Here is a 27,063-nt window from a genome sequence, read left to right on the forward strand (position 1 = left end):
GATCCTGTGTCTAGATGATCTATCCATTACTGTAAGTGGGGTATTAAAGTCCCTGCAATTACCACATTCTTATCAATAAGGTTACTTATGTTTGTGATTAATTGTTTTATATATTTGGTGGCTCTTGTATTTGGGGCATAGACATTTATAATTGTTAGCTCTTCCTGATGGATAGACCCTGTAATTATTATATAATGCCCTTCTTCATCTCTTGTTACAGCCTTTAATTTAAAGTCTAGTTTGTCTGATATAAGTATGGCTACTCCAGCTTTCTTTTGACTTCCAGTAGCATGATAGATAGTTTTCCATCCCCTCACATTCAATCTGAAGATGTCCTCAGATCTAAAGTGAGTCTCTTGGAGACAGCTAATAGATGGGTCTTGTTTTTTTTTATCCATTCTGATACCCTATGTCTTTTGGTTGGAGCATTTAGTCCATTTACATTCAGTGTTATTATAGAAATATATGGGTTTAGAGTCATTGTGATGTCTGTAGGTTTCATGCTTGTAGTGATGTCTCTGATACTTTGTGGTCCTTGCAACATTACGCTCACAGAATCCCCCTTAATTTCTCTTGTAGGGCTGGTTTAGTGGTGATGAATTCCTTCAGTTTTTGTTTGTTTGGGAAGACCTTTATCTCTCCTTCTATTCTGAATGACAGACTTGCTGGATAAAGGATTCTCGGCTGCATATTTTTTCTGATCATCACATTGAAGATTTCCTGCCATTCCTTTCTGGCCTGCCAAGTTTCAGTAGATAGGTCTGTCACTAGTCTTATTGGTCTCCCTTTATATGTTACACCATGTTTATCTCTAGCTGCTTTCAGAATTTTTTCTTTATCCTTGTATTTTGCCAGTTTCACTATGATACCTCATGCAGAAGATCGATTCAAGTTATGTTTGAAGGGAGTTGTCTGTGCCTTTTGGATTTCAATGCCTTTTTCCTTCCTCAGATCAGGGAAGTTCTCTGCTATGATTTGTTCCAGTACACCTTCAGCCCCTTTCTCTCTCTCTCTCTCATCCTCTTCTGGAATTCCTATTATACAGATATTGTTGCGTTTGATTGCATCACTTAGTTCTCTAATTCTCCCCTCATACTCCTGTATTTTTTTATCTCTCTTTTTCTCAGCTTCCTCTTTTTCCATAATTTTATCTTCTAATTCACCTATTCTATCCTCTGCCTCTTCAATATGAGCTGTGGTCGCCTCCATTTTATTTTGCATCTCATTTATAGCATTTTTAAGCTCCTCATGACCATTTCTTAGTCCCTTGATCTCTGTAGCAATAGATTCTCTGCTGTCCTCTATACTTTTTTCAAGCCCAGCAATTAATTTTATGACTATTATCCTAAATTCTTGTTCCGTTATATTGCTTAAATCATTTTTGATCAATTTGTTGGTGTCTCTACTTCCTGGGTTTCTTTTGAGGAGAATTCTTCCATTTTGTCAATTTGGATAGTCCCTGGGGTGTCGTGGAACTGCAGGGCACTTCCCCTGTGCTGTCTTGAGTAACTTGTGTTGGTGGGAGGGGCCCCAGTCAGACCTGATGTCTGTCCCCAGCCCACCGCTGGGGCCACAGTCAGACTAGTGTGTACCTTATCTTCCCCTCTCCCAGGGGCAGGACTCACTGTGGAGTGGTGTGGCCCCTGTCTGGGCTACTTGCACACTGCCAGGCTTGTGGTGCTGCTTTAATGGGATCTGGCGTATTATCCAGGGTGGATCTGCAAGACGCACAGGGCAGGAGGGGCAGGCTCAGCTCGCTTTTCTGTAGGTGGTCCCCTGCGGGAGGGGCCCTGCAGCACCAGGAGGGAGGCAGGCAGACCCATTGGAGGGATGGGTCCGCAGAAGCACAGCGTTGGGTGTTTGCACAGTGCAAGCAAGTTCCATGACAGGAACTGGTTCCCTTTGGGATTTTGGCTGGGGGATGGGCAAGGGAGATGGTGCTTACCAGTGCCTTTGTTCCCCGCCAAGCTGCGCTCTGTCTTCAGGGGCTCAACACCTCTCCCTCCTGGTGTCCTCTCGCCCTCCCGCTCTCCGGGCAGAGCTGTTGACTTATAACATTCCAGATGTTAAGTCCCACTGGTTGTCAGATCTCACGCAGTCTGGCCCCTCTGCTTTTGCAAGCCAGACTTTGGGGGCTCTGCCTTGCCAGGCGGGCTGCCCCTCCACCTCCCTGGCTCCCTCCCGCCAGTCCATGTAGCGCGCACCGCCTCTCCGCCCTTCCTACCCTCTTGTGTGGGCCTCTTGTCTACACTTGGCTCCACAGAGTATGTTCTGCTAGTCTTCTGGTGGTTTTCTGGGTTATTTAGGCAGATGTGGGTGGAATCTAAGGGATCAGCAGGGCGAGGTGAGCCCAGTGTCCTCCTACGCCACATTTTCTCCTTAATTATACTGTATTTTGAAGTAATTGTTCAGTCATACAAAATTCAAAAACTACTGATTAATTGAGATAATATGAAGTACTTTTCACCTGGATAATGTCTAATTTAAAGGGTCTGTCTAATTGATGACAAGCCTTCTATCCATTAGACATTTATTAACAAATTACTTTGTGGAAGATATGCAAGAAAGATAAATTTAAAGGGCTTAAAGAAACTTTAAACCTGGAATTATTATTCTGGAGACAGTGATAACAACAAAGAAAAGAATTGTTCAAAAATTCCTACAACAGGTAAAAATGATGAATTTTATTACTCAGCTTTGCTGAAGTAACAAATAACCCCACAACCTCAGTGGCTTACAATATCAAATAACTTTTTCATATTACTTGTCTGCTGCATCTCTGATCTACATATTGTCTTGTTATGTTTCCCAGGCTGAAGGAGCAGTTCTTTTGGGACTATGCCATTTTCATGGAAGAAGGAAAAATACAAAAACAAAACAAAACAAAAACAAAAAACAAACAAAAAAGCCCACAAAAAACACAAAACAAAAAAAAATGATAGAAGCTAGCTATGCCCATTAACCCCACTGCAGAGACGTGACATAAATCATACCCACTCACATTCCACTGTCCAAAACTGGTTACAGAGTCTAATCCAAAATCAAACGGACAGGGATAAAAATTCTGCCTACAGATCACACAGAAAGTCCAATGGTAATGAATGGAGATTTAAGGGAGAGGATTGCTGTAAACAATAAAGCAATCTGTCCCCAAAGGATTCTGTGTTTTCCCACACTGGTAGGATTTAGGAAGCATCTCCTTATCAATAGCACCTCTTCATGCTTACTTTTCCTTTCTATAATTAGTTAATTCCGTATTTGTAGTATATTGACAAGTTTGGACCTACAGCAGAGTAAACTCATTAGTTCTGAAAGAATAGGGACTAACTTTACACCTTATTCAGGGAAAATTTTATGAACTTCATAGTCATTCTCTTTTTCCTCAGCAGTATAAGACTGATTGAAATAAATGAAATCACCACTGAATGAAAATATTTTAATTATAAATGCTTGATTAGTAAAAGCATATGATAATTATGAACACTGGAGACAATAGGGAGGGTGAATTAAAGTCTTCCCCCAAAATGAAGCATGTTGGAAGCGTGATCATATAACACATATCTGGTGTGCTTTAAAAAGAGAAACAACTAAAATGTATGCTTTTAAGCAGAAAAAAAAAGTGTAAATCTGCCAAGAATTTCAGAAGCAATATTAAACTGGTAGAGGCAAACAGGAAAGAAAAAATACGCTACACATTTAACAAAGTCTGTTGTTTAGAACATTATGGTCTTCCTGCTGTTATATTTGCTAAAGGGCATAGAACTATTATTAAGTAGAAGCCAAAAATCACAGCGCAGACTAAATGGAGCATATTACTGTGAGTAAATATTTGAGACACTGAATTTAATATTAGCTGCTGTTGAACAGGAACAAACTTCAATGCCAGTTATGGATCTGACCACATGCTTGTCATAAGAGTTCTAGTTATCTCATCTGACATCCCAGGGAGAAAATAGAAAGGGCTGGCAACAATGAAATAAAACTGTGTCATACAAACTAAGAAATTATTTCCTTAAAATTCATGCACCCACGGGAAAAAAATTACTATTATTTTAACAAATAGCCACACAAGAAAATTTTATATACTGCATTTAGTCTCACATATTTTATATAATAACAGATGCTGAGAATAAATGCCATCCAAACCAAGTAAAAATGTAAGAAATTTTTGCTATTCAAAACATTTCCTGAAATCATGCTAGACTTGCCAGGTCTCGCTTTAGAATGTCTGCCACACACAGAGTTCTCCATAAAATATTCAGACCAACTACTTAAGGGCCAGTTCCAGGTGATGCCCCACAGGATAATAATAGATTCTGAGTATGTGATTCAAGGACATCCAACTTATAGGAAACAATAACCAAAAGATGAGAGCCAGGTAATATTGAGAAAACAAGTCATTGGAAGGTAAAGATGAAAATCCATGATATGGTAACATGTGAGAGTGGCCATGATGTTCCCTGTAAGACAACATTATAAGGGAGCAGAAACTTTGACTAGGCAAAAAAACCTACTGGTAAAGAGAGATGGCAGCAAAAGTGAAAAGAGAAGCAGATTTCAGAACAGGGACTAGAGGAAGAGTGAGAGGAAAACAATCACAAGAAATGCTTAGGTTCCAATTCTATTGCCAGGGTGCTTGTATATTACAAAAAAAAAAAACAAAAAAAAACCAAAAAAAACCAAAAAACAAACAAACAAACAAAAAAACAAACAAAAAACCACCTTTTACCAGGAACTTCCATGAATATCATCCTTATAAAACCTAAAGACTCCAAATAATATATATGGCTTATATTTTGACTTTTTCTTTCTAAATTATGATCAATGCAAATTCAGTTACAGAATGACTTTCAATTACTAAGTAAATGCAAAAGCAAATAAAACATAGAAATCATATATGGCAATCATATTATTTATTATGGTATTAATCATGAATGCTAAAACTATATTTTATACAGTATAAGATAAAGCAAATAGAGAACTCAATGATGAGCAAATATTCTTAAGAACTAGAATATTCAACATGAGAGAAAGGAGATACAGATATAAGTTCAGTAAGAATATGTAAAAACTCTGTAGTTCAAATTTGAATTAAATCAATCAGTATGAATCAGGAGACAGAGGTGAATCTATTAAAAGAGATTAAATAAACATATCAATTAATTTCAATGGGTTCTATTTGGATCCTGGTTCAAATGCACTCTTAAAAAATAAGACTATTTGAAAAAAAAAAAAACAAAAAAAAGAATAAGGCTATTTGAGAAGTGTGGATCCTGGCTGAATATTAGGTGTTATTTAAAAAGTGTGGCTAAATATTCTTGGTGTGATAGTAATATTGTGATTTTTCACTCTCTCTCTCTCTCTCTCTCTCTCAAAATAAATAAATAAACTTAAAAAAAAGTAAAATATCTCTAGATAAATGATATACTGTCAGGATTTGTTTCAAAAGACTTAGTAGGTAGAATAGGGAGACGTTCAGAAGAAATATTAATGGTAATAAATTGATAACTGTTGAAGCCAGGTGATGCATATGTGGAAATTTATTACACTAGTTTTTCTACCTTTTATTGATATTTGAATTTTTTTTTATTTAAAACATTGTTGAAATAATAAATTGCAGAAAATGACAGGAATGGAACATATTTAAAAGCTTTTTAAAAACAGGAAGTGTCCTGTGAAGACAGCACCAAATGAAATTAAAACATTCATGCCTACTCATGGTAATAAACAAATAACTCATAAAAGAAAGAAACAAGGATGGAAAATTATGGCCTTATTAATCCACAACTTTGCGTAAATTATACCAATAACACCATTTGCACATCCACTGAGAACTTGCTATGGGCTCAGCTGTGTTGCACTCTAGACTCATGTCGAAAAGCCAAACCAGAACATTAACTCCCTATGAAGGCTGCATTCTTGGGTTTATGGAGCTCTCCCATCCCAACCATCACAAAGTGGCCCTGTGCAAAGTGACCAGCATATAGCAGACCTTCTGTAAGAGCTTATTAGATGAATTAATTAAGGAAAGAATAAATTGTTCAAATAAATATCACACTAACATTTCTTTGTGAATTACCGTATTTTCAATTTGTTTTACAAACGTACGCATTGTGAATTCAGTTATAAGGAGTCTGATTCTATTGAACCAAACCAAACACAGTGATTACCTCATCGGTTTGCTAAAACCTTCTCTAAAGGAAATTTTAGTTTAATTAAAATAGTCACCTACTGGGGCGCCTGGGTGGCTCAGTCTGTTGAGCGTCCGACTTCAGCTCAGGTCACGATCTCGCAGTCCGTGAGTTCCAGCCCCGCGTCAGGCTCTGGGCTGATGGCTCAGAGCCTGGAGCCTGCTTTCGATTCTGTGTCTCCCTCTCTCTCTGCCCCTCCCCCGTTCATGCTCTGTCTCTCTCTGTCTCAAAAATAAATAAATGTTAAAAAATTTTTTTTAAATAAAAAAAATAAAAAAATAGTCACCTACTGTGTATAGTAGGCTATGAAAGATACAAGATTTGATGTATTGTGAAAAATAATACTTTATGTTTGCCTTTTACATAGGAAATCAAAATTATATAAGGCAGTTCATGATACTTTTGCTAGAAAGGTACACACTGTTACATTATCGAGAATAAACAAAGTTATTGCAATGAGCCAACAATATCAAAAATCAGACCTTAACTATCCAATATCTAATTTAACAGTCAGCCAACCTCTTCACTACCCCCTCTTTGTCATTAATAACTCAACAAAAATGTATTGAGCACCCAAAATGAGTTCATTGTATTAGTGAAGCAGTAAGCAAAACATAACCCTGTCTCTTGAAACATACCTACTAGTCTGCTGAGTCAGAAAAGGAATATTTGTAGACATGTACATATATGTACGTATATACATATACAAATTTTATATATGTACGTATATACACATGTATACATGTACATATAGGTATATATGTATATATATGGATAGACAGACAGGTGGATGGATACAGGCATGCATGCATGATTATATTTATTGTTTACTTCAAGTTAGCCTGTTTATAAACTACAGTGATATTCCTTCAATGACCCATAAATATATATGTGGGAAAACATTGAAAGCCTGTCTCAAACAACTAAAATACTAATATCTTTTAAAGTTTATCAGCAGCAGAAATGCAGTGTTAACTTGACTCAAACACTAAATTTTTAATATAATAAACACTAAACTATGAATATAATTTGATGGAAGCAGAATACATTATTTACTATCTGCCCTATGGATATTATCTACCATTCGTCTCCTATATTGATACCAGGTTAACTTTATAATAGCTAGAAGATTCTTTTTGTGAGATTGAGGGTTATACTAATTGTCTTCTTTATCTTTGTACAATCTTGTTAAGTAAGACACATCAGAGGAAAAAATGAGAGTTAATGGTGATAGCTGGAGTCATATTCACCTTATTACAAATACCTTCAAAATTTTAGGAAAATGCAATGAGTAATAGAAAATAATTAATTATTTGACAAAGCATAGGTAAAAACAGATTAATAACTTGAATTATGGATATTCTGTACTAGAAAAAGAAAAATCTAATAAAATATTTGAAGATGTTAACCCAGCAACTGTGTTAAAAATCTTTTTAGACTAAACATGAGAAATAGTTCTCCATATTACATCATACAGTGAGGAACATGCTAAATGGAATTATTAATATACTTTTCTTTTGGGGTAGCTAATTACATTTATTAGGAGGAGTTGCCACAGGCTGCCAATCCCAGAAACACTTCCTCTCCAATAAAGTAAATAATAACTAAGCACTGGAAAGAATCCATCTAGTTACTAAAGTGTGATATAATTATATAATATCATGACAACATTTTACTTAAGATATAGAAGAATTTTTGTATCTCAAATAAAAAAAAAGCTAACTTTTCATTTCAAACTGAATAAAATCTGCTACTGAATTATGCTATTTAAAACAAGGTTAGGGGCACCTGGCTGGCTCAGTCAGTAGAGCATGCAACTCTTGATCTCGGAGTTGTAAGTTCAAGTCCCATTCTGGGTGCAGAGATTACTTAATAAAATAAAATAAAATCTTTAAAACAAGGTCAAAATCACAAACCAAATTATAATTATATAAAGAGTGAATAGTAATATCGGTTTTGCAGTTGACTGTAGTAAACATTTCTGCACAAAGATTATGCAGTTCTTATAATAATATATCATTTCTGAAAAGATCATGTGTATCCTGGAATCCATGGAGTTAAATTTAAAATATGTCAGTACTGTACCAAAATGTGATGAGACATCAAGGAGACTTTCGGGTCTGACCAATGCACTAGACTAAAGACCTGAATCAGGGGACTCTAGTAAGAATCTCATTTATGACATCCCTGTCATCATCCAAAGTCATATGATCCCAAACTAGAAAGTCAGTTGTTTCTAAATTAAAAAGGGGAAAAAAAGAGATTGTTTCTTATCTGAAAAAAGTACTCCTGCCATTTAAACTGAATACAGCAATAAGATTTTGATCAAAAAATACATATGTGCATACACCTTAATTAATCTATCTAATGTATTCATTGACTCCTTTAATCAAAGAAAATGATGTAAATATATTTCAAGGGTTCTCTTTCAAAAGCTGACTCTAAATGTGAATATTTTTTGAGCTATAAGTATCTGTCAGATACTGCTCTGTGCTATATTTATATAGCTTTACTTAATTAGACAGAAGGAAAAGAGGAGAAAACAGAAGACACTATAAAGCAGCAGCAGCCTTCTTCTCGTGTTTGATTCATTCCTTGACAAGTCGGTTTAGTTACTGAATCAGCTGTTTTGCCAGTTGTTTCCTTAGCTATCTTTGGAAACTTCATATTTTGTGTCTTCTCTTCCTCATATTTTGTGTCATTCTTTTACCTGTACATATTCTATACTTCAGTCAATCTAGATTATTCCTATTTCTAATTCAATTCAACAAAATTTTATTGACATTAAGTCATTCTGATACATGTAAACCATAGGTCATGTATTCAAGAATTTTATAGACTCCTAACTCTATGGTATTATGCTAGAAATATCTTTTGGGGTATGAAAGAGAGTATTTGATCTATCCTGACTTCTTGAAGAAAATGATCCCTGAATGAAAATTGGTTGGAAAAATAGAAGAGTACCTTGTGAGTGATAAAGAGAGAGCATATCAGGCATATGACAATTTCTCGAAAGCCTAAGGCGGATATCCAGGATTGATATGATGACACTCTGAAACCAAACTTAGATTTTTTTTTAAATGATAAGTATAACAGTCCCTTTCAGAACTTCACACTGCAGTCAAGTACATAACTAAATGCAATTCAAGGTCTGAAATTTTTTTATCCTAGATATCCTTATGGCTAACTCCCTCAATTTTTTTTTTTTTTTTCAGATCTCTTCTCAGAGATTCCTTCCTTAACCGGAATTATAACAGTCCCAAATCCTGACTATGATTTATATTTCTTTCTATAATTCTTTACTACTTGATATAACATATACTTATTCATTTAATTTTTGTTCTCTGCATCCTAGCATCCTACCACTAGAATACAAGGTTTGTGAGAGCAGGAAATTTGTCTAGAGAAGTGCTTGACTTGTATTTAAATGCTCAACAAATTTTTTTTTTTTTTAAATGATGCATGAACAAATGCTAGTCTTCACAGAAAAAAACACTTCAGGCTCTCCAAATCCATGTTCCAAATCAGCATTGGCTAGTGTTCTCATAGATATCCCTCTTCCCTGCTAATATATCCTTCACTCTTTACATATTGCCTCTGTTAATAAATCCTCTACCCTCTCATATATCCATGGAAACACATTCCATCTCCACCATAGCCTACATATTTTTAGTTCTCCAGGCCTGATGATTCTTACTCCAGAACATCTCCTAGATCTTTCTTACTTATATCCATTCCCTCCGGTGCTATGCTGCTGAAGGCTCCAACCATCTCTCAGCAATAGTCTTTCTCTGTAAATTTTTTTTTTATATAAAAAATTGTTTTTTACTCTTTATTTTTTCAGAAAGAGAGAGAGAGAGAGACAGACAGACAGAGTACGAGTTGGGGAGGAGCAGAGAAAGAGGGAGACACAGTGTCTGAAGCAGGCTCCAGGCTCTGAACTGTCAGCACAGAGCCCCACACGGGGCTTGGGCTCAAGAACCGTGAGATCATGACCTGAGCAGAAGTCGGACACTTAACCAACTGAGCTACCCAGGCGTCCCTGTAATTTTTTTTTTTAATTTAACTAATTTAAGAACTTTCTCCCAATGTTGCTTGTTCTAATCTCCCATGCCTCTTGTCCATTCTTCTTTCTGTACCAGGAAGTATCTTCCTAGAGTAAAATTCATACCATGTCACTGTTTCTAATGATTTGTGTAGACCATAAAAAATACCAAAACTCCTCACACTTTTTAGATTTAGTGAATGTCTCAATATACATTTTAGCAAAGTTAATAATAAGAAATATATAAGTAATTTCCTTCTTTCAGCTAATAAAATGTAGATGTAAAATATTAGTTTCCTGCCTAGTATCTGCTAGACTCTCGGTAAAGGCACTTTCCCCTTCTCCATGATAAAATTTGGTGTCAGGTTTCTAGATTTTGCTTCTTAAGACTTAGCTTAAATACTCATCATCTTGAAAAACTTAAAGCATCTTATTAACTTCAACATTAACTTCATCTTAAATGAATCCACATAGTCATACTGTTTGAATCAGTCTTTCAGTATATTAAAAATTCCCAGCTCATATGTAACCTGCTTAGTTCTCAGCAGACAGGAATTTGTTAGCTTATATAGATGAAATGTCCAATGAACGAGAAAAGCTGGAACAATATGTTAAATATTCATGTTTTCTCTCTCACTTTTCTCGTCTCTCCCTCTGTCCCTCTCTTCATCCAGACTTGTGTCATGATCTTTCTAAATCAGTCACTATAGCTATGGCCCTCTCATTGACTGAGCCTGAGTTATGGTGCCTATTCCTAGAGCCCAGGGCTAGAGTGAGCCCCATCCAAAACAAAGGGACCTGGAGTAAGTGAAGAAATCAGTCACCCCAAGAGGGTGGCTTGGTATAAGAATTACAGATGTCCACTACATTTATTAAGCCTGAATGGTGTCTGACATATGCAATTTTTCTTCTTGAACTGGGGTGGAACCCAATTTTATTTGTTTTATTATTTGCTGCTTGAAGGTTGGTCTCTAACATATTCCTGTTTTTATCCTCAGCACATAACACAGTGAATAGCACTTAAGAGTACTCTTAACGTCTATTGAGTTTAAATAAATTTTTCATATTGTCTTTATGCACATTTACTCATTTGTTTATCAGAAGAAATCTGAAAAAAAAATGGCAATGACACGCTTATTTCACAGACACAGTGTAAAGAGGTGTCTTTCTCACACATCAAAAACACAGCATAATCAACTCTAAAACCGAGAATTTCTCAGTACTCTTTCAATTTCACACTCCACAATGCCACTGCATGACAAATCATTATGTATGACACTTTTCCTTAAAAGTAGCACAGATTGTGTGATGAGATGACACTGAGTTTGAGTTTTGCCCCCTGATAATGTTCTGATACTGTGACCGTAAGAGATTTATTAACTCTCCTAACTGGAGTATCCTCATTTGTAAGTAGGGATAAGATCAGCACACATGTTAAAGTTTGTTTGGGGCAATAAAAATAGATCATGGAAGTTCGCACTGTTTCTAGCACAAAGATGACATTCCTTCAAGTGATTCCACTAGCACTGAAATTACCACCACCATCACCACAACCCCTGCTAGTGCTACGATGACTGCTAATCTTGTTGATGTGTACGGCTGGACATGAAAATTATGCACCAGTAATTAGCATCATGTTATTTCCCAAAACAAAATCAAAATTATTTTGGCTTTCATCATTTCACTATAGCAGAGCAAGACTGCTCAGCCATTTTTAAAGGGGTGCTCCCCACCCCTCACCACTCTGCAACCTAATTATGAGCTCTGAGATCCTGACAGCTTTAGATTTTGTTGTCTATTATTAATCACAATCAATGCTTCCAATTTACTATGAATTTACCTTTAAGAAGAAATAAAACAAAATTATTCTAAAATAATTCAATATTCATATAGTTTTAATAGTAGCAGCCTTTGCCATCATATGTGTAGAAGTTATTGTTTCCCATTAGATACTGAGTTCACCTTGGCTTTACTGGTGCTCCCCAGACCATCACATTGGCTCCCTCTCCCTTTATCCTTGTCTCTGTGGAAGAATTTCTTGACCACCCTATCTGATATAGATTTTTTTAAATTTTTTTATGTTTATTTATTTTTGAGAGAGAGATAGAGCACAAACAGAGGCAGAGAGAGAGGGAGACATAGAATTCAAAGTAGGCTCCAGACTCTGAGCTGTCCGCACAGAGCCTGATGTGGGGCTCAAACCCACGAACTAGGAGATCACGACCTGAGCTGAAGTCGATGCTTAACCAACTGAGCTACCCAGGCACCCTGATATAGCTTTTTCTGTCTTCCCATACACTATTTAATTTTTCAACCTAACACTTATTATTACCTGATTGTACATTATTGTTTGTTTATAGTGTACCCTCCCATCTTCCCACTAGATACCAGCTCCAAGAAAACATTATGCCTTGTTCACTTCTGTGTCTCCAGTGGCCAGAAGAGTGCTTGGCACATGGTAGATTCTCAATAAATTTTGTTCCTTTAGGTGAATAGCCTTTCAAATGGTTAACTCCTTGTTACACATCATATTTCTCATAACAGACAATTATACCTGTTACTATTAATGTGCAGCGTCAATTATTTAGTCTAAGAAACCAGTATTGACCATGTTATGTGGAATTGTATAACCATTGTATGACCATTATAACGTATTTCTTTTTTTTAAATAAAACTTCCTAAGCCCATTATAAAATGAGCAATGTTGTTAAATAAAAAAAAAAAAAAGAATTGGTAATCTTTACAGGAGAATCAAAAGTATTCAAGCATATAAATCACTATATAGCTCTTATCAAATCATATCTACTGTCTCAAGGTGACTTTATGCCATTGCTACTTAAGTGTTTCCCATTGCATTTGAGCTAGTCAGAATGTAGTCATCATTTATATTATGAGTAATTAATAAATAGAGTAGAATATGTTGGAGGACTCACCAAATTATTAATTTCAGATTAACAAACTCAAAGAAAGGGCACTTGGAACAAAAATGGAACAGATATTTTCCCTATAAACTGAAATAATGAAAAAATAACATTATTATAATATCATACATTTAAATTAATTTAAAACATAATTTGGTTTAAGTTTGTTCCTAATATTTTTCCTATGAGAATTTGAAACTTTTAAAAATAAGACTATACCTAAGATGATCAAAGGGAAAAAATATCCCCATATTTCATTTTCTCAAGTGATTTAATAATATAATTTAAGGTTGACATAACTTGTCACAGTATATTACAACATTCATTCATTTTTGAAGTAAACATTGTATGTCAGAATCTGTTTTATACCTCAACAAATAGTACTTAGTGCTCAAAGGAATATTAAACAAAAAAAAGTCTTTACTCATCTCAATACCAACGAAAGAAACTCAAAGATTAAGGATTTTTTAAACCAAAATATATTAAAAAATTAATATTATTTTAGCAAATAAGTATTAGAATTATGGTGGCAGCTTAACAACCTTCTAGCCATATTTTTTACTTATATATTTAAGTAGGAAAGAAAGTATGAAGTAAATTCAGTATTGTGTATCACTCATGTATCGTTTTAAAATAGCTTGGCCAAGAGAACAAAAAAAAAATATATTATGTAGATGGTATCAGGAAGGAAATATTCTCTACCTTGTGGGTTCTCTTTCTGCCTTCAATTCAACACAGGGAAGTAAACAACCAGAGGACACTTCACCTCAGGCCCATCGAAAGCACTGAGCACCATGACAAATGGCTTTAAATTGCATTTAAAACAAGATGCAGTATAAATAAGTGCATGATACAAAATCCGTATAAAAGTCCCTCAAAATCCTGTGGTTTTGAACACTGTGGAATTTTTACTCTTTAGTAATAATTTCTTATTTTCCTACATACATCTTACATGTAGCTTATTTTATTTTCCATATAAAACAGTAACATTATGTATTCTATCAGGGCAATTTTTGTCATGTTATTGAAACCAACTCTTAACGCTATAACACTGCAACATTATTAACAAAGTAGCCTAGGGTGGTTGGGTGGCTCATTTGGTTAAGCACCCAACTCTTGGTTTAGGCTCAGGTCATGATCTCTCAGTTCCTGAGTTCCAGCCCTGCATTGGGCTCCCCACTGGCTGTGCAGAGCCTGCTTGGGATTTTCTCTCTCTCTCTCTTTCTCTCTCTCTTTCTTGCTCTATCCCCTCCTGCACTCATGCTGTCTCTCTCTCAAAATAAATAAAAATAAAACTTAAAAAAATGTTTAAAAACAAACCAAAAAAAAAAAAAACAACCAAAAAAACAAAAAACAAAGTAAACTATTGTGGCATAATACCATAAAATATTTTTTTAAATGGCAATATAATTAAGTCTTGAATTTACAAAGCAATATGTACTTCTATATTCATTAGTATTATTAGTATTTTTCAACTGTCCTAAATCTCAAACTGACTTTTATGTATTTGTCAATGTTTATGCTATCCATGTCCTTTTGGTTAAGTTTTTAAACTGCAAAAGTGCTCAAACTGAACAGTAAATGTGAAAATAAACAAACAACCCTTTCTTCCAATATAAGAAAAATATTCATAAATGCTATCTATAGGGCATTTTTCTCTGGTAACAGTTGCTTCCTATTGTTATATATCAGTTAATAGTCCTTTTCTGCTTATGCCAGAAAAGGCATTTAAATAATACTGAGAAGAAGAACTCTAATATCTTCAAAAATTTTTTAAACTTGTAAAAATGACAATATTTACATGAGCTTTCATGTTTCAAGTGTGTTATAACAACAACTTGTGTGTAATTTATATGTTTAATTTTTCATTGTAATGGAAACAAATATCTGAACACTTCACCCAAATGAAAACTGGTAGGCTCAGGTCTAATTTATTTTGCCGTATATTTTATTACAGAAATGCAACAGAAAGGCTTTTTTTTTTAAACACAAGAATCACTTTTCATTAATATTCTATGCAAAGAGAAGTTAGCTAAACCAGAAAGAACCATCAAGCAGATGAAGTGGGATTATATTTCAGTTAATGAAAAAGGAGTTAAATACAATTTAAGTTCTTTTATTTTTTTAATTCTTGTTTAATGTATTTATTTTAAATTTTTTTAAATGTTTAATCGCTTTTTGATAGAGACAGAGCATGAGTGGAGGAGGGGCAGAGAGAGAGGAAGACACAGAATCCAAAGCAGTCAGTCTCCAGGCTTCCAACTGTCAGCACAGAGCCCTTTATGGGGCTCAAAACCACAAGCCGTGAGATCATAACCTGAGCTGAAGTCTGATGCTTAACCCACTTGGCCGCCCAGGCACCCAATTTAAATTCTTTTAAATGTTTATTGAGCACATACTGTGTTCCAGGTGTTATTCCAGGTGCTAAAATGGAGAACAAGGCAATTTTCAGAAGAAATTTGGCAGAAGAGGGGAGCCTGGGTGGCTCAGTCGGTTATGCGTCCCATCGGCTCAGGTCATGATTTCACAGTTCATGACTTCTAGCCCCACATCAGGCTCTGTGCTGACAGCTCAGGGCCTGAAGCCTGCTTCAAATTCTCTGCCTCCCTCTCTCTCTGCTCTTCCCCCACTCATGCTCTGTCTCCCTCTCTCCTTCAAAAATAATTAAAACATTAAAAAAAATTTAATAGCAAAAGAAATTTGGCAGAAGAGAAAAAGTGTTAATTTTTATTTTTATTTTATTTTTTTTTACTATCAAGTAGGCGATATTTTACTATAGTAAAAATATTTGGCTATAAAATTGTAATACATATTTAAAATGTATTATTTAAAACTTCACTTTTTTTAAGTTTATTATTTAGAGAGAGAGAGTGCACACGTGCATGCAAGGGAGGAGCAGAGAGAGGGAAAGAGACAATCCCAATCAAGAGTCAAAGGCCTAACCAACTGAGACACCCAGGTGCCCCTATTTAAAATATACTATTTCACAAGATGTTAACTAATTCAAAAATCCTCACTATCTTTTATTAGCTTGCAAAAGTACCCAGATGTCATTTACTTGGTTATATTTGAAAGTGTACTAATTTGTTACTTTGTTCAGATAAGGAAGTAGGGAATAAACCAAGATGTTTGAATAACAACATAAATGCATGAAAAGCATGAATCAAATAATTCTTGTTCATGGAAACCAAATAAAATGAATAAAAGAAAGATGCATTTATCAGTGGGGAAAGTGTTTAGGGAAAGTACATGTAACTATGCCTGGAAATAGGGCATTATCACCTACATGTGATTGATAATATTAGAAGAAAATATGAAATCAATTTTAATGAGTTATATGTGTAGAACTCTATGTTGAGTCAAGAATTTCTTGTCAGATGATGAGAATAATAGAACTGAATCATTAACATAAAATGCTGAATAATCTGTCTTCTGTTTCATTTTGTTTTAATGGGAACAAAATGGAGAAGACATGTCATAAATTCGGGGTGACCTGAAAAACTTCAATATATTTAACAGTGGTAAAAATATACTTCAATGCTTATATTTTGCTGACTTTTTAAGGTATTAGCACTTACCATTTGAATACAGCTGTATAAAATAATGGTTAATACATCTAGCTGTATATCAGGCTGCCAAAGTTTATTATTTTTTTTTTAACATTTATTTATTTTTGAGACAGAGAGAGACAGAGCATGAACGGGGGAGGGTCAGAGAGAGGGAGACACAGAATCTGAAACAGGCTCCAGGCTCTGAGCTGTAAGCACAGAGCCCGATGCAGGGCTTGAACTCACGGACCGTGAGATCATGACCTGAGCCGAAGTCGGCAGCTTAACCGACTGAGCCACCCAGGCGCCCCCAGGCTGCCAAGGTTTAAATTGTACCATTTCTCATTTAACTCTAGGACCTTATTAACTTAGTAAGCCTCTCCAGGTTTCTCTTTCTTCATCTAGAAATGAGTATGGTAATATTAACTATCTTATAGTGTTGCTGTAAATATTAAAAGTGTTGAGCACCTGGGTGGCTCAGTTGGTTAAGCATCCGACTCCTGTTTTGGTTCAGGTCATGATCTCCTGGTTCATGAGATCAAGCCCTACATCGTGTTCTGTGCTGACAGTGTGGAGCCTGCTTGGGATTCTCTCTCTCTCTCTCTCTCTCTCTCTCTCTCTCTCTGCTTCTCCCCCAGTCTCACACTCTCTTTCTCAAAATAAATAAACATTCAAAAGTGTTAATACATGTTAAATGCCTATGGCGGTGCTTGACACAGAGTTAATCTTCTAAAGTTTAATTATTTCTATTACATATTTCTTTTGTATCATTGCTTTTCTCTTACCGCAGAGATAATAAACCTTAAATATTAAGAACAAATGTTCATATTTAAGGCTTATTATCTCTGCGGTAAGAGAAACAATAGATACTGTGCACTAAACTTCTCAGAATAGTTGTGGCTTTATATAATAATTAAAATATTAAAATTATATTTCCCCAATTTTTCCACTTTTAGGGCCTAAGTCTTTGTTAGTTTCTTCCCCTCTAATAATAAATTTATTTTAAAATCATTCATCTTAAATCACAACATTTCTCTACAATACCTAAAAATACTGTTTATACGTTTTACTTTATCTTTCACACAAACAAATAGCTACTTAGGGACTTAGATTTGGGAACATTTGGTGATAATATGAGTCAATATAGATTTAAAGGCAGGCTTCAGATTCCATATCAAAAATTTGAATTCTGACTCCAATTCTTATGTGACCTCAGGTGAGCTACTTATTTGAGAATTTACTTTCTGTAAAATGAGACCCTATTATAAACTCTGCAAGTGTATTGTGAATATCAAATAAGAAATGTTCACAGCTTGCTTGAGACTCTTCTTGCTTGGTCTCTGAGATATAGTTAACACTATCAATAAGTACTGATGTATTTATTAAAGAATAAAACAAAAGTGAACATATTATTAATTGGTAAAATTTATGTTTTCTTTCTACAGAAATTTATCTAAATATCTTCAGCTAAATTTACTTAATGAAGGTTTTTAATCATTGGATTTTAAGCCTACTCACTTTTATGCCATAAAACAGGTGAATATATAGAAATGCAGAATTAAAATTTACTTCCTGGTAAGATTTAATTTTATCCTTCCCTCTTATCCTGTGCCCTTTCCTACTTTAATGTAGACTCACAAGAATATTAAACATAATCTGAAAAAGACATACAATGCCAAAAGCAAAGTAAAAAGCTTTATAATTTCCAAATGAAAGAAATGTACTCAGGAACTATCATTTTATTCTAAATACATACCCTAAATATTAAAGGGTACTTTCAATTGTATTCAATTTTATCTACCAGAAAATATTAAAACTAGTTTTAAAAATAACTGTAGTTCATTATATTCTGAACCTAAAAATTAGAACTTTTTAAAATCCATAGTTCTTTGTAGTGCCAAGCATATCACCCTATATTGCTGTATTCAATCCACAGTTGAGAAAAGAAAAAAAAACGCAGAATTATTCAGTGTATATTTTGCTTCCCATTGATAACTATGCCCTTTTGTAGTTTTCAATTATAAAGAGGTAATTATGAAAATAAAATAAAAACCTAAGTCACCCTGGAAAGCAATGATATAAAAACAAAGCCAAAGGACTGGACTGAAATTGTTTTAATAAACTTTGTAAATGTTGAGAATAAAATAGTAGAAGACAGCAGAATGAAATCACAGCCCAGCCCTCTGAGATCTGGGCTGCAAATTTACCACGCTACTCCACAAGTCATTTAATATTTTCATTAAAATGAAAAATTTAACAGGAGTTTCAATTATGTCCATTATGCCCAGGAGACCAACTTTTGAAACTAGGCCAACAGATCTTGACTAACTGATAAAAGCTAAATGGTTTTTTATATTAATTGTACATTATTAAAGCCAGACAGAAATACTTAAAAGAAATTTAAACTGATCGGGTTCCATTTCACTGAGTTCCCACAAGTTCATATTCTGGTACCCACTGTGAATTGATATAGAAATTCCTGTGTATGAAATAAAAAGATAACGTGAAGTCAGTATCTCAAGAAGTGCAGAATTAACAATAAAAAAGATGAACACACTGCACACTTTCCATTAAATTAGGGCACCAGGATAAGTTATGATTCTTTCTAATAACTCATCAAAGTATGGCAAAAGATAGTTTGTATAACTTGATGACTTACCACGTTAATGGCATTTTAAGATAAATTTTTTTCTCTTTCTTATGAACACATAATTTTCTGAGATGAGTAAGAACTAGGCATTTCAGAAACTGAAAATTATAATCCTCAAATTAATGAAGTCATAGATGTTATCCTTGAAGGCTACAATAGATAACTATTGTTTTTCTCAGCCAGCATCTAATTATCCTTCATGAAACCATATCCCAGTTTCCCTCTGAGGGAAAACATTCTGCCTCACATTTAATTCAAAAATATTTTGTGGAACTCACTTATACTTAAATCAGGACTACCGTTTTGTTAACCACTGGGATTGGTTCACTAGTGTATATTTATGCTATCAGAACCAAAAGAACACCATAAGCCTTCTGCTGTAGGTACTGGAAATGAAAAAAAGTAGTACTTGCCTTTGGACAGAAATATGAAGGATGTGGGGTGTTTCAACTACTGCTGCCATGTTCTTACCATGCAAAGCCAGAGACTGGAGTCTAACACAGCAAAAAACGGAGCCAGGACATTAAGAGATGCCAAAAATTGAGAGCTCTGTTTATTTCTAAACACAGCTGCCTCAAGTCAGCCCTACTCCTAACATTCACTCTGATTAAGCAACTAGGACTTGGCTTTCACTCACTTACAGAAAAATTTGATTCAAAAACAAAACTTCTTAAATGATCCAAAAAAAAAAGGCTCTATATAGGAATAATTTAAACTAATTAATTAATATGCTCATTAATTTAATTTAATATTTACTACCTATCCATTAGGTACGGCAAGTACTAATAATACTAATAATACTAATAATACTGGTAATACGGCAAGTACTAAAACCTAATTTAGAATCCATTTTGAATGATTTTATCTTTCTTTTTTTTTTCCCTAGGACATCAAGTCTTCTTAAAACAAAGATGTACTCACCTGATATAATTTGAAGGTTCCTAAACCAAAATAATTTTAGCACTGAAATAGAATTCTATAGGATAGAATACTTATAGAGGACTCATAGATAAATGTTACTTCTTTTCAGTCATGTTTGATATACTGACACTACATAAAATGTCATCTCCATAAAATGTCTCATTACATGGAAACATCAAAACAAATTAGTCATGAGTTAATACAATCTTTCAGAACTGGTTGGCTGACTAGATAGATTCCTTAAAAACAAAACAAAAGAACAAAAATAGGAATAGTATCTTATGGTACAATGAATAAATTGTTTATTAGGTAAAGCATGAACTCTGGGAGAAAAGCTGGGCTTAATATCTACCTCTAACAGTTACAATATCATGACTTTGTTGACTTTCTTAACCTTTTAAGGCATTATTCTCTCATTTGTAAAGGGAAGAAAATCACGCAAACTGTATGGATTTTGTAAGGATGTATGTTGTAAGGAATATACAGCATGTAGTATGTGACCTGATAAATAGTTATCATCCAATAAATATTGGTTTCAAAATTACTATCAAAATAATGTAATATTAGAATAAGTTGGGAGGTTTGAGAGAAAAAAACACAAACACTGAAATAAAAAATAACCTGGCTTAATTTTTCTCATGATTTCAGTAATTTTTTAATTATTTTGTACTTGGATGCTTATTATATTCTTTTCTCTTTTTTTTGAAACACAGCCAATTTTATTCAAATTCCCCAAAATTTATACTCAATATGTTGTTTCTAAAATGTATATCATCCTTTATATAATGATTTTATTATTTCATCTTTATTTTATACTTTTTTCATCTTCTACAGTTCTTCAACAGAAGCCAAAGTCCTCCGTTGCCCAGTTAGGAGCCTCTGACCTACTATTCTAAGTTTCTTCTCAACACTCATGGCCAATATCTGGTTTCGAAATGAAAGACTTTTGGTCTTTTCAGTCACTTGCTGATAGGGTAAGACTGTATTGTTACCCATAACCACATGACCTAATTCAGAATCAATCTTGGTATCCAGTCTAGCATTTCTAATCAAATTTACAATCCACCTTTCTTCTGGAGTCATGTATCTTCTGGAGGTTGTCTGTCAATACGTTAATGATGATACACTGGTGGATGCGACAAAAAGTCTCAAATATGAAGAGATTAGCATTTTCAATGAAATCCTCAAGACAAGCCTCCAAGAAGTCATTCACAAGTCCTGATTCACATTCAGTTTTTTCTGAGTCCCATTAAAGTCAAAGTTAACATGAAAGCAAGCATTCAACAAATTCTGTAATTAGGTCTTTATATGTGTAAGACTCCTGTTGAATAACTTTAACCAGATCTTTTAGCACCGTTCAGTGTTTTCAAATATCTTTGCTATGAACGGCTGTAGTCAAATAGCATAGAAAATATGGATGCATTGTTTGAATTGCTTTAAGATACTGTGGCTGGTAAAGGAAGAGATCAGTAATGTTATCACGCCCTTTGGGTGGTTGACGAAAACAGAGACCAGTGGATGGCCATGTTTGCTCTTGAAGAAACTCAAGTAGGGGAACTCACAGAATTATTTCCTATGGTCTCTTTTAATCATGTAAGGTCTTCCGTAGCTGCATCCCAATTCTGCATTATGATCTCAAAGGCCAGTTTTCCCCAGAGTGAACTCAAAGCATTTTTATCTGTTGCTGGAACCAACATTCTAAAGAAGTAAAGATACTCTGATGCTCCAGAATAATTCCCACATTCATATTGGAATCTTGCAGACCTGTAGAGTGTATCTAAATATTCCTGTCTAAAACTATGCTTGTCCTCTGTGTAGTCAAACAGCATCTAACCATCTGATTGACTGCACCTGCCTTGTAGTTTCTGGATCTTCAAACATCTTCACAATTGGTTCTGTTTCTGCCCAAAGCTGTTTCAGTTGTATAACCACTGTGGTTCTTTTCTCTCTCAGAGCATGTGGAATATCATCTGAATAAAGATTTTTGTATATATCCATAGCAAAGTATACCTTGCTGGTATCACTGAGAAAATCCAATTTCCCTTGTAATAATTCTTTTTTCATTATATATCTCTTTTATGGATAGAAACTTGAGCAGTGGAAAGACTAGATGCAGATCCAAAAAGTGTATGATGCGATTAGTCAAGTCGTATTCCACCATTTTGTCAAGGAAAGGGTCATTTTATAATTATTTCTTTAAAAATTTAGAGAATTAAAAATTTAGCACCATTCTTAGAATATTTAGAATTATAGCACAATTGAGAAAATGCAACTATATAGAAATCAACTTATAACAGATTATTTTAATATTGCCTTTTCTTGATATTATCTTTTTAAGTATGACATACAAGAAACTTATTATATTACCAAAGCTGTGAAGCACTGATGGAGTCCAAAAATCAAAGAAAATTTTTTAAAAAGATAGTTCTCAAACTCTTTTTACGGTATGATGGGGAAAGCAGAAGAAAAATTGAATGGTAAATGAATAGCAGTCTTCAAGTAAATTCAATATTTTTGGTCAAAATGCCTGTTTTTCAAAAGACTGCCAAGTGGCACTTAAAAAGTCTGTGCTTTCTTAGGACAGATAAAAATTTATATTTAAAGGCAAAAGTACACTAGCCTGTGGACACCACAGGGAATTTTGATGGTTTCCAGTTTTCTGATCTTTACTTTTGGGAATATGCTAATAACATTTAACCAGAGAAATACTGAAAAACTGCATTAACTGGTTCCAAGTTCTATGTGAAGTATTTTACATTATTTAATGTGCAGCATTTGTTCCAATTCTTACCTACAAGCCAGTAATTATATGTAAACTTAGATTTTAAGTGTGTTTTAGCTTATTTAACATAATTACATTTTGATCTTATTTCAAGGCACTTTAAGACATTTTAAAACCTGTGCTTCCTTTTTTGTTCTTCTATTAATTATAATAGGTCAACTTGTTTATGTGGTCATTTATCTTGTTATTTTCACTGCCCTCACCTAATTTCTAAAAAGTATCACATGATGACTCTTGAACTTTGATTCTTCCAGAATTAGAGTTGTTTTCTTAATGTCCAAAGTCATGTCCCAAGGGACAATTCTCTGGACTTTTATGAATATGCCTTAAAGAATCTGAAATAGAACAATTTTCAGTGCATATTGCTATACCCTCCTTCATAAGGCTAGCGCATGCCTTGCACAGAGGATTCACCCTATGTTTTGTAGCATTATCATTAATAAAACTCTTGTATTCTCCACTTAGCTTTTGTAATAAGTGTTATAATATGTAATGGAAGACAGCACAGCCCTGGCTGCAAAGGCTGCTAGGGAAGTCTAGGCTGAAGAGAAAGAAGGTTCAGAAACAATCTGGAGAGATTTACAAAACTCATCTAGATAATAAGATTATCTACCTACAGGGTAGAGTCAGCATTCAATCCGAAGGGGCTAAACAATCTTTAATCTGATCAAGGCTATTCTCAAGGGGTTTAGGGGGACTAGAAGGACAAAGCTATTGGGTTTGGTTAGGTGCTTAGAGACTGGACCTAAAATATTGAAAATATTGTTTTTATCTCACCTCCACCACCACACACACCTCCCTGCTATGTAATTTAAAATTTATACAATAACAAACTTGAATACAGTCTTTAAAAAGTACAGGGTCTCCCATCATGAGTTAATTTTTTTTAATATAAAATCCTCATACATTAGTAACTTTACAAAAAGGCCTAATCTGGGGTGCCTGGGTGGCTCAGTTGTTTGGGCGTCCGACTTCAGCTCAGGTCACGATCTCGCGGTCTGTGAGTTCAAGCCCCGCGTCGGGCTCTGGGCTGATGGCTCAGAGCCTGGAGCCTGCTTCCAATTCTGTGTCTCCCTCTCTCTCTGCCCCTCCCCCGTTCATGCCCCGTCTCTCTCTGTCTCAAAAATAAATAAACGTTAAAAAAAAAAAAGTTAAAATAAAAAAAAAAAAACAACACAAAAAGGCCTAATCTTCTCCCAGAGAATGTTGAAAAAAAATCTCCCTAGTTTTTGAGAGTGTCTGTGTTTACAGCTATCATGATTGAGGAGGAAATGCCTGTAGGAACAAAACAAGATGGTTTTATCCAGGTTCACCCGGCTGGAGCTTAGAGTCCAAATTCAGACTCAGAAATAATCCAGAATAGGAATGAGGAACAAGGTGAATGCAAAACGGCCAGCAGGCAAACCAGTCAGAGTCATCAGGGGTGAGGTGAAGCTGCAGCCCAAGTTCACAAGATAGAAAAGAACAACTGGACATCAAAACAGAAAAACAAAGCAGATTGCTTTCAGACATATTTCTTAAAGGGCTAGGCTGTCTAATACACTTCCAATTTTGATAAGGAACTAGACAGGGTTAATTCTATCAGATACAGCCTCTAGTAACATAAGGTAGTTAGACAAGACTTGACACAGTAAGAGAATATGCTTCTTTTGTATATTACCTGGCGTCAATGTCTGTGTGTTAAATTAGGAAACTTCACAGTGGATATTCATATATCAGAAATAAGCATTCTTTTTCTTTTTTTTCCTTTTTTTAAATTTTTTTTAACATTTATTTATTTTTGAGACAGAGAGAGACAGAGCATGAATGGGGGAGGGGCAGAGAGAGAGGGAGACACAGAATCTGATGCAGGTTCCAGGCTCTGAGCTGTCAGCACAGAGCCCGACGCGGGGCTCGAACCCACGGACCGTGAGATCATGACCTGAGCCGAAGTCTGACGCTTAACCAACCGAGCCACCTAGGCACCCCAAGCATTCTTTTTCAAACATCTATTCAGTTCAAATAAATTCCTTTAAAAACATTTGTCATAATTTTTCAAGAAAGATAGACTCTCTTCTCTTAACATCATAACAATAGCATCAGCAATCTAAACTTGACTTTTTCTAAAAATGGAACACATTTTATAATTGTTAGAAAACCAGCATCTGTCTCTTGTGAGGAACTGTAATTACTATGATCATCAACGTAATTGTGTAACGATTTCTATGAAAAAGGTACTACAAATGACCCTGTTTTAAAATTAGTCCATATGTACTTTATTTACATTTTTTAAATAAGGGGATGCATCCATATAGCTAATAAGAGAAGGCGTTCAATATATTCCTTTTTTTAATGTTTGTTTACTTTTGACAGAGAGAGAGGGACAGAGCATGAGTGGGGGAGGGGCAGAGAAAGAGGGAGACCCAGATTCAAAGCAAGCTCCAGGCTCTGAGCTGTCAGCACAGAGCCCAACGCGGGCCCGAACTCACAGAATGAGAGATCATGACCTGAGCCGAAGTCAGACGCTCAACCGACTGAGCCACCCAGGTGCCCTCAATATATTCCTTAATAATTAAATCAACACAAAATACTATATTACCCAGGCACTAATAGTTTTCTTTGATGGTAGAAATTTAGAGCTCAGTTAAGTTTAACATTATGTTTCTGCAATTTTGAAGTCAGATATTAATTTCAATAGTAATATAGTAATATTTTTATGAAAATACAAATCTAGAAGCCTTATTCCATCTTAAACTCTAATTACAAAAAAACAGTTATTATTCAACTAATATTGACAATCTGTTTGAAATATGTATGATATCAATCAGCTTAGGCTTTAAGCCCTTTACGTCATGTCATTTTTTTTTAAGTTTATTTATTTATTTTGAGAGAGACAGAGACAGCATGGGGAGAGGGAGAGGCAAGAGGCAGACACTTAACTGACTGAGCCCCCCAGGTGCCCCTTATGTTATGCCAGTTTATCTGAAAAGTTAGTCTATTCCATATCTTCTCCAGTGAAAGTACTGAGTCTTTACTGTATATAAAAAGCATTTTATCAAAGATATTCCTTACATTAATTATGCCTCCAGTTACAGCAGTTTATTAAAGGAAAAGACAGACTCGATTTTGGCTTAGGTCATGATCTCAGGGCTCGTGAGTTTCTGAGCGCTGCATGGGGCTCTACGCTGACAGCATAGAGCCTGCTTGGATTCCCTCTCTCTCTCTCTCTCTCTCTCTCTCTCTCTGCACCACCCCTGCTCACATGTGGCAAAATCTCTCTTTCTCAAAATCAATAAGTAAACATTTTTTAATTGTATAAAGGAAAAGACATAGCATAGCAAATACCGGGCTATCTTTTTGTGCAGTAGTAGCTAAGTACTAAAGACAAATGATTTTATTGACCAGCTCTATAGGATTAATTGATTTATAGATTATTAAATACTTGCATCTCATCAACTTCTATCAATAGGTAAAGATAAGTTCTAATTTTCAAACATACTCTCAGTCAAAGTAGAGTAAATGATACACATGCAAGGTGCACAGAAATAAAATGCATATATAATTACTCTTGGGCTATATGTGTTAAAATGTAACTTGATGAAATAGAGATCTTAACAACAGTTAATGAATGTGTATAAACACAAACACCATTACAGTTGAATTTCAAATCTGTTCTTCTCTTACTATGTACACACACCTTCTTCCTTTATTCTCAGCTATGTTATATAAAAGTATGGCGCTGCTGAATTTGCTCTTTTCAATCTGCAACCAAAGCTATGAATAATAGAAGTAGGGGGGTGGGAATGAGAACACAGCGAATGGGAAGTAAAATATGGCCAGAAAATGATTTTGTGATTTTTTATGTATGGTACGTTGTGAAAATGTATCCACAACTCAAACGACTTTGCATCATTGGCAGTGATGGTCGCATATTGGCAATCTTTCTTGTCTTTTTAAACTCTGAATCAATTCCCAGTCTACATGATTTAAGCATGTTTATGTCCCTGTTTCTTTGTGATGCTGCTA

At 34.8% G+C, this 27,063-nt stretch overlaps 1 protein-coding gene and 1 pseudogene across 3 annotated transcripts in view; both read right to left on the reverse strand.

Moving 5' to 3' along the window:
• Positions 1-27,063, reverse strand: part of CCSER1 (coiled-coil serine rich protein 1) — a 1,274,715-nt gene that overhangs the window by 195,626 nt on the left and 1,052,026 nt on the right. The window lies entirely within an intron of this gene.
• On the reverse strand, positions 18,805-22,638 carry LOC109275890 (eukaryotic translation initiation factor 3 subunit E-like; annotated as a pseudogene).

The sequence above is a fragment of the Panthera pardus genome, unplaced genomic scaffold (genome assembly GCF_024362965.1).
Source record: "Panthera pardus isolate Hobbes unplaced genomic scaffold, ASM2436296v1 HiC_scaffold_13, whole genome shotgun sequence".
NCBI lineage: Eukaryota > Metazoa > Chordata > Mammalia > Carnivora > Felidae > Panthera > Panthera pardus.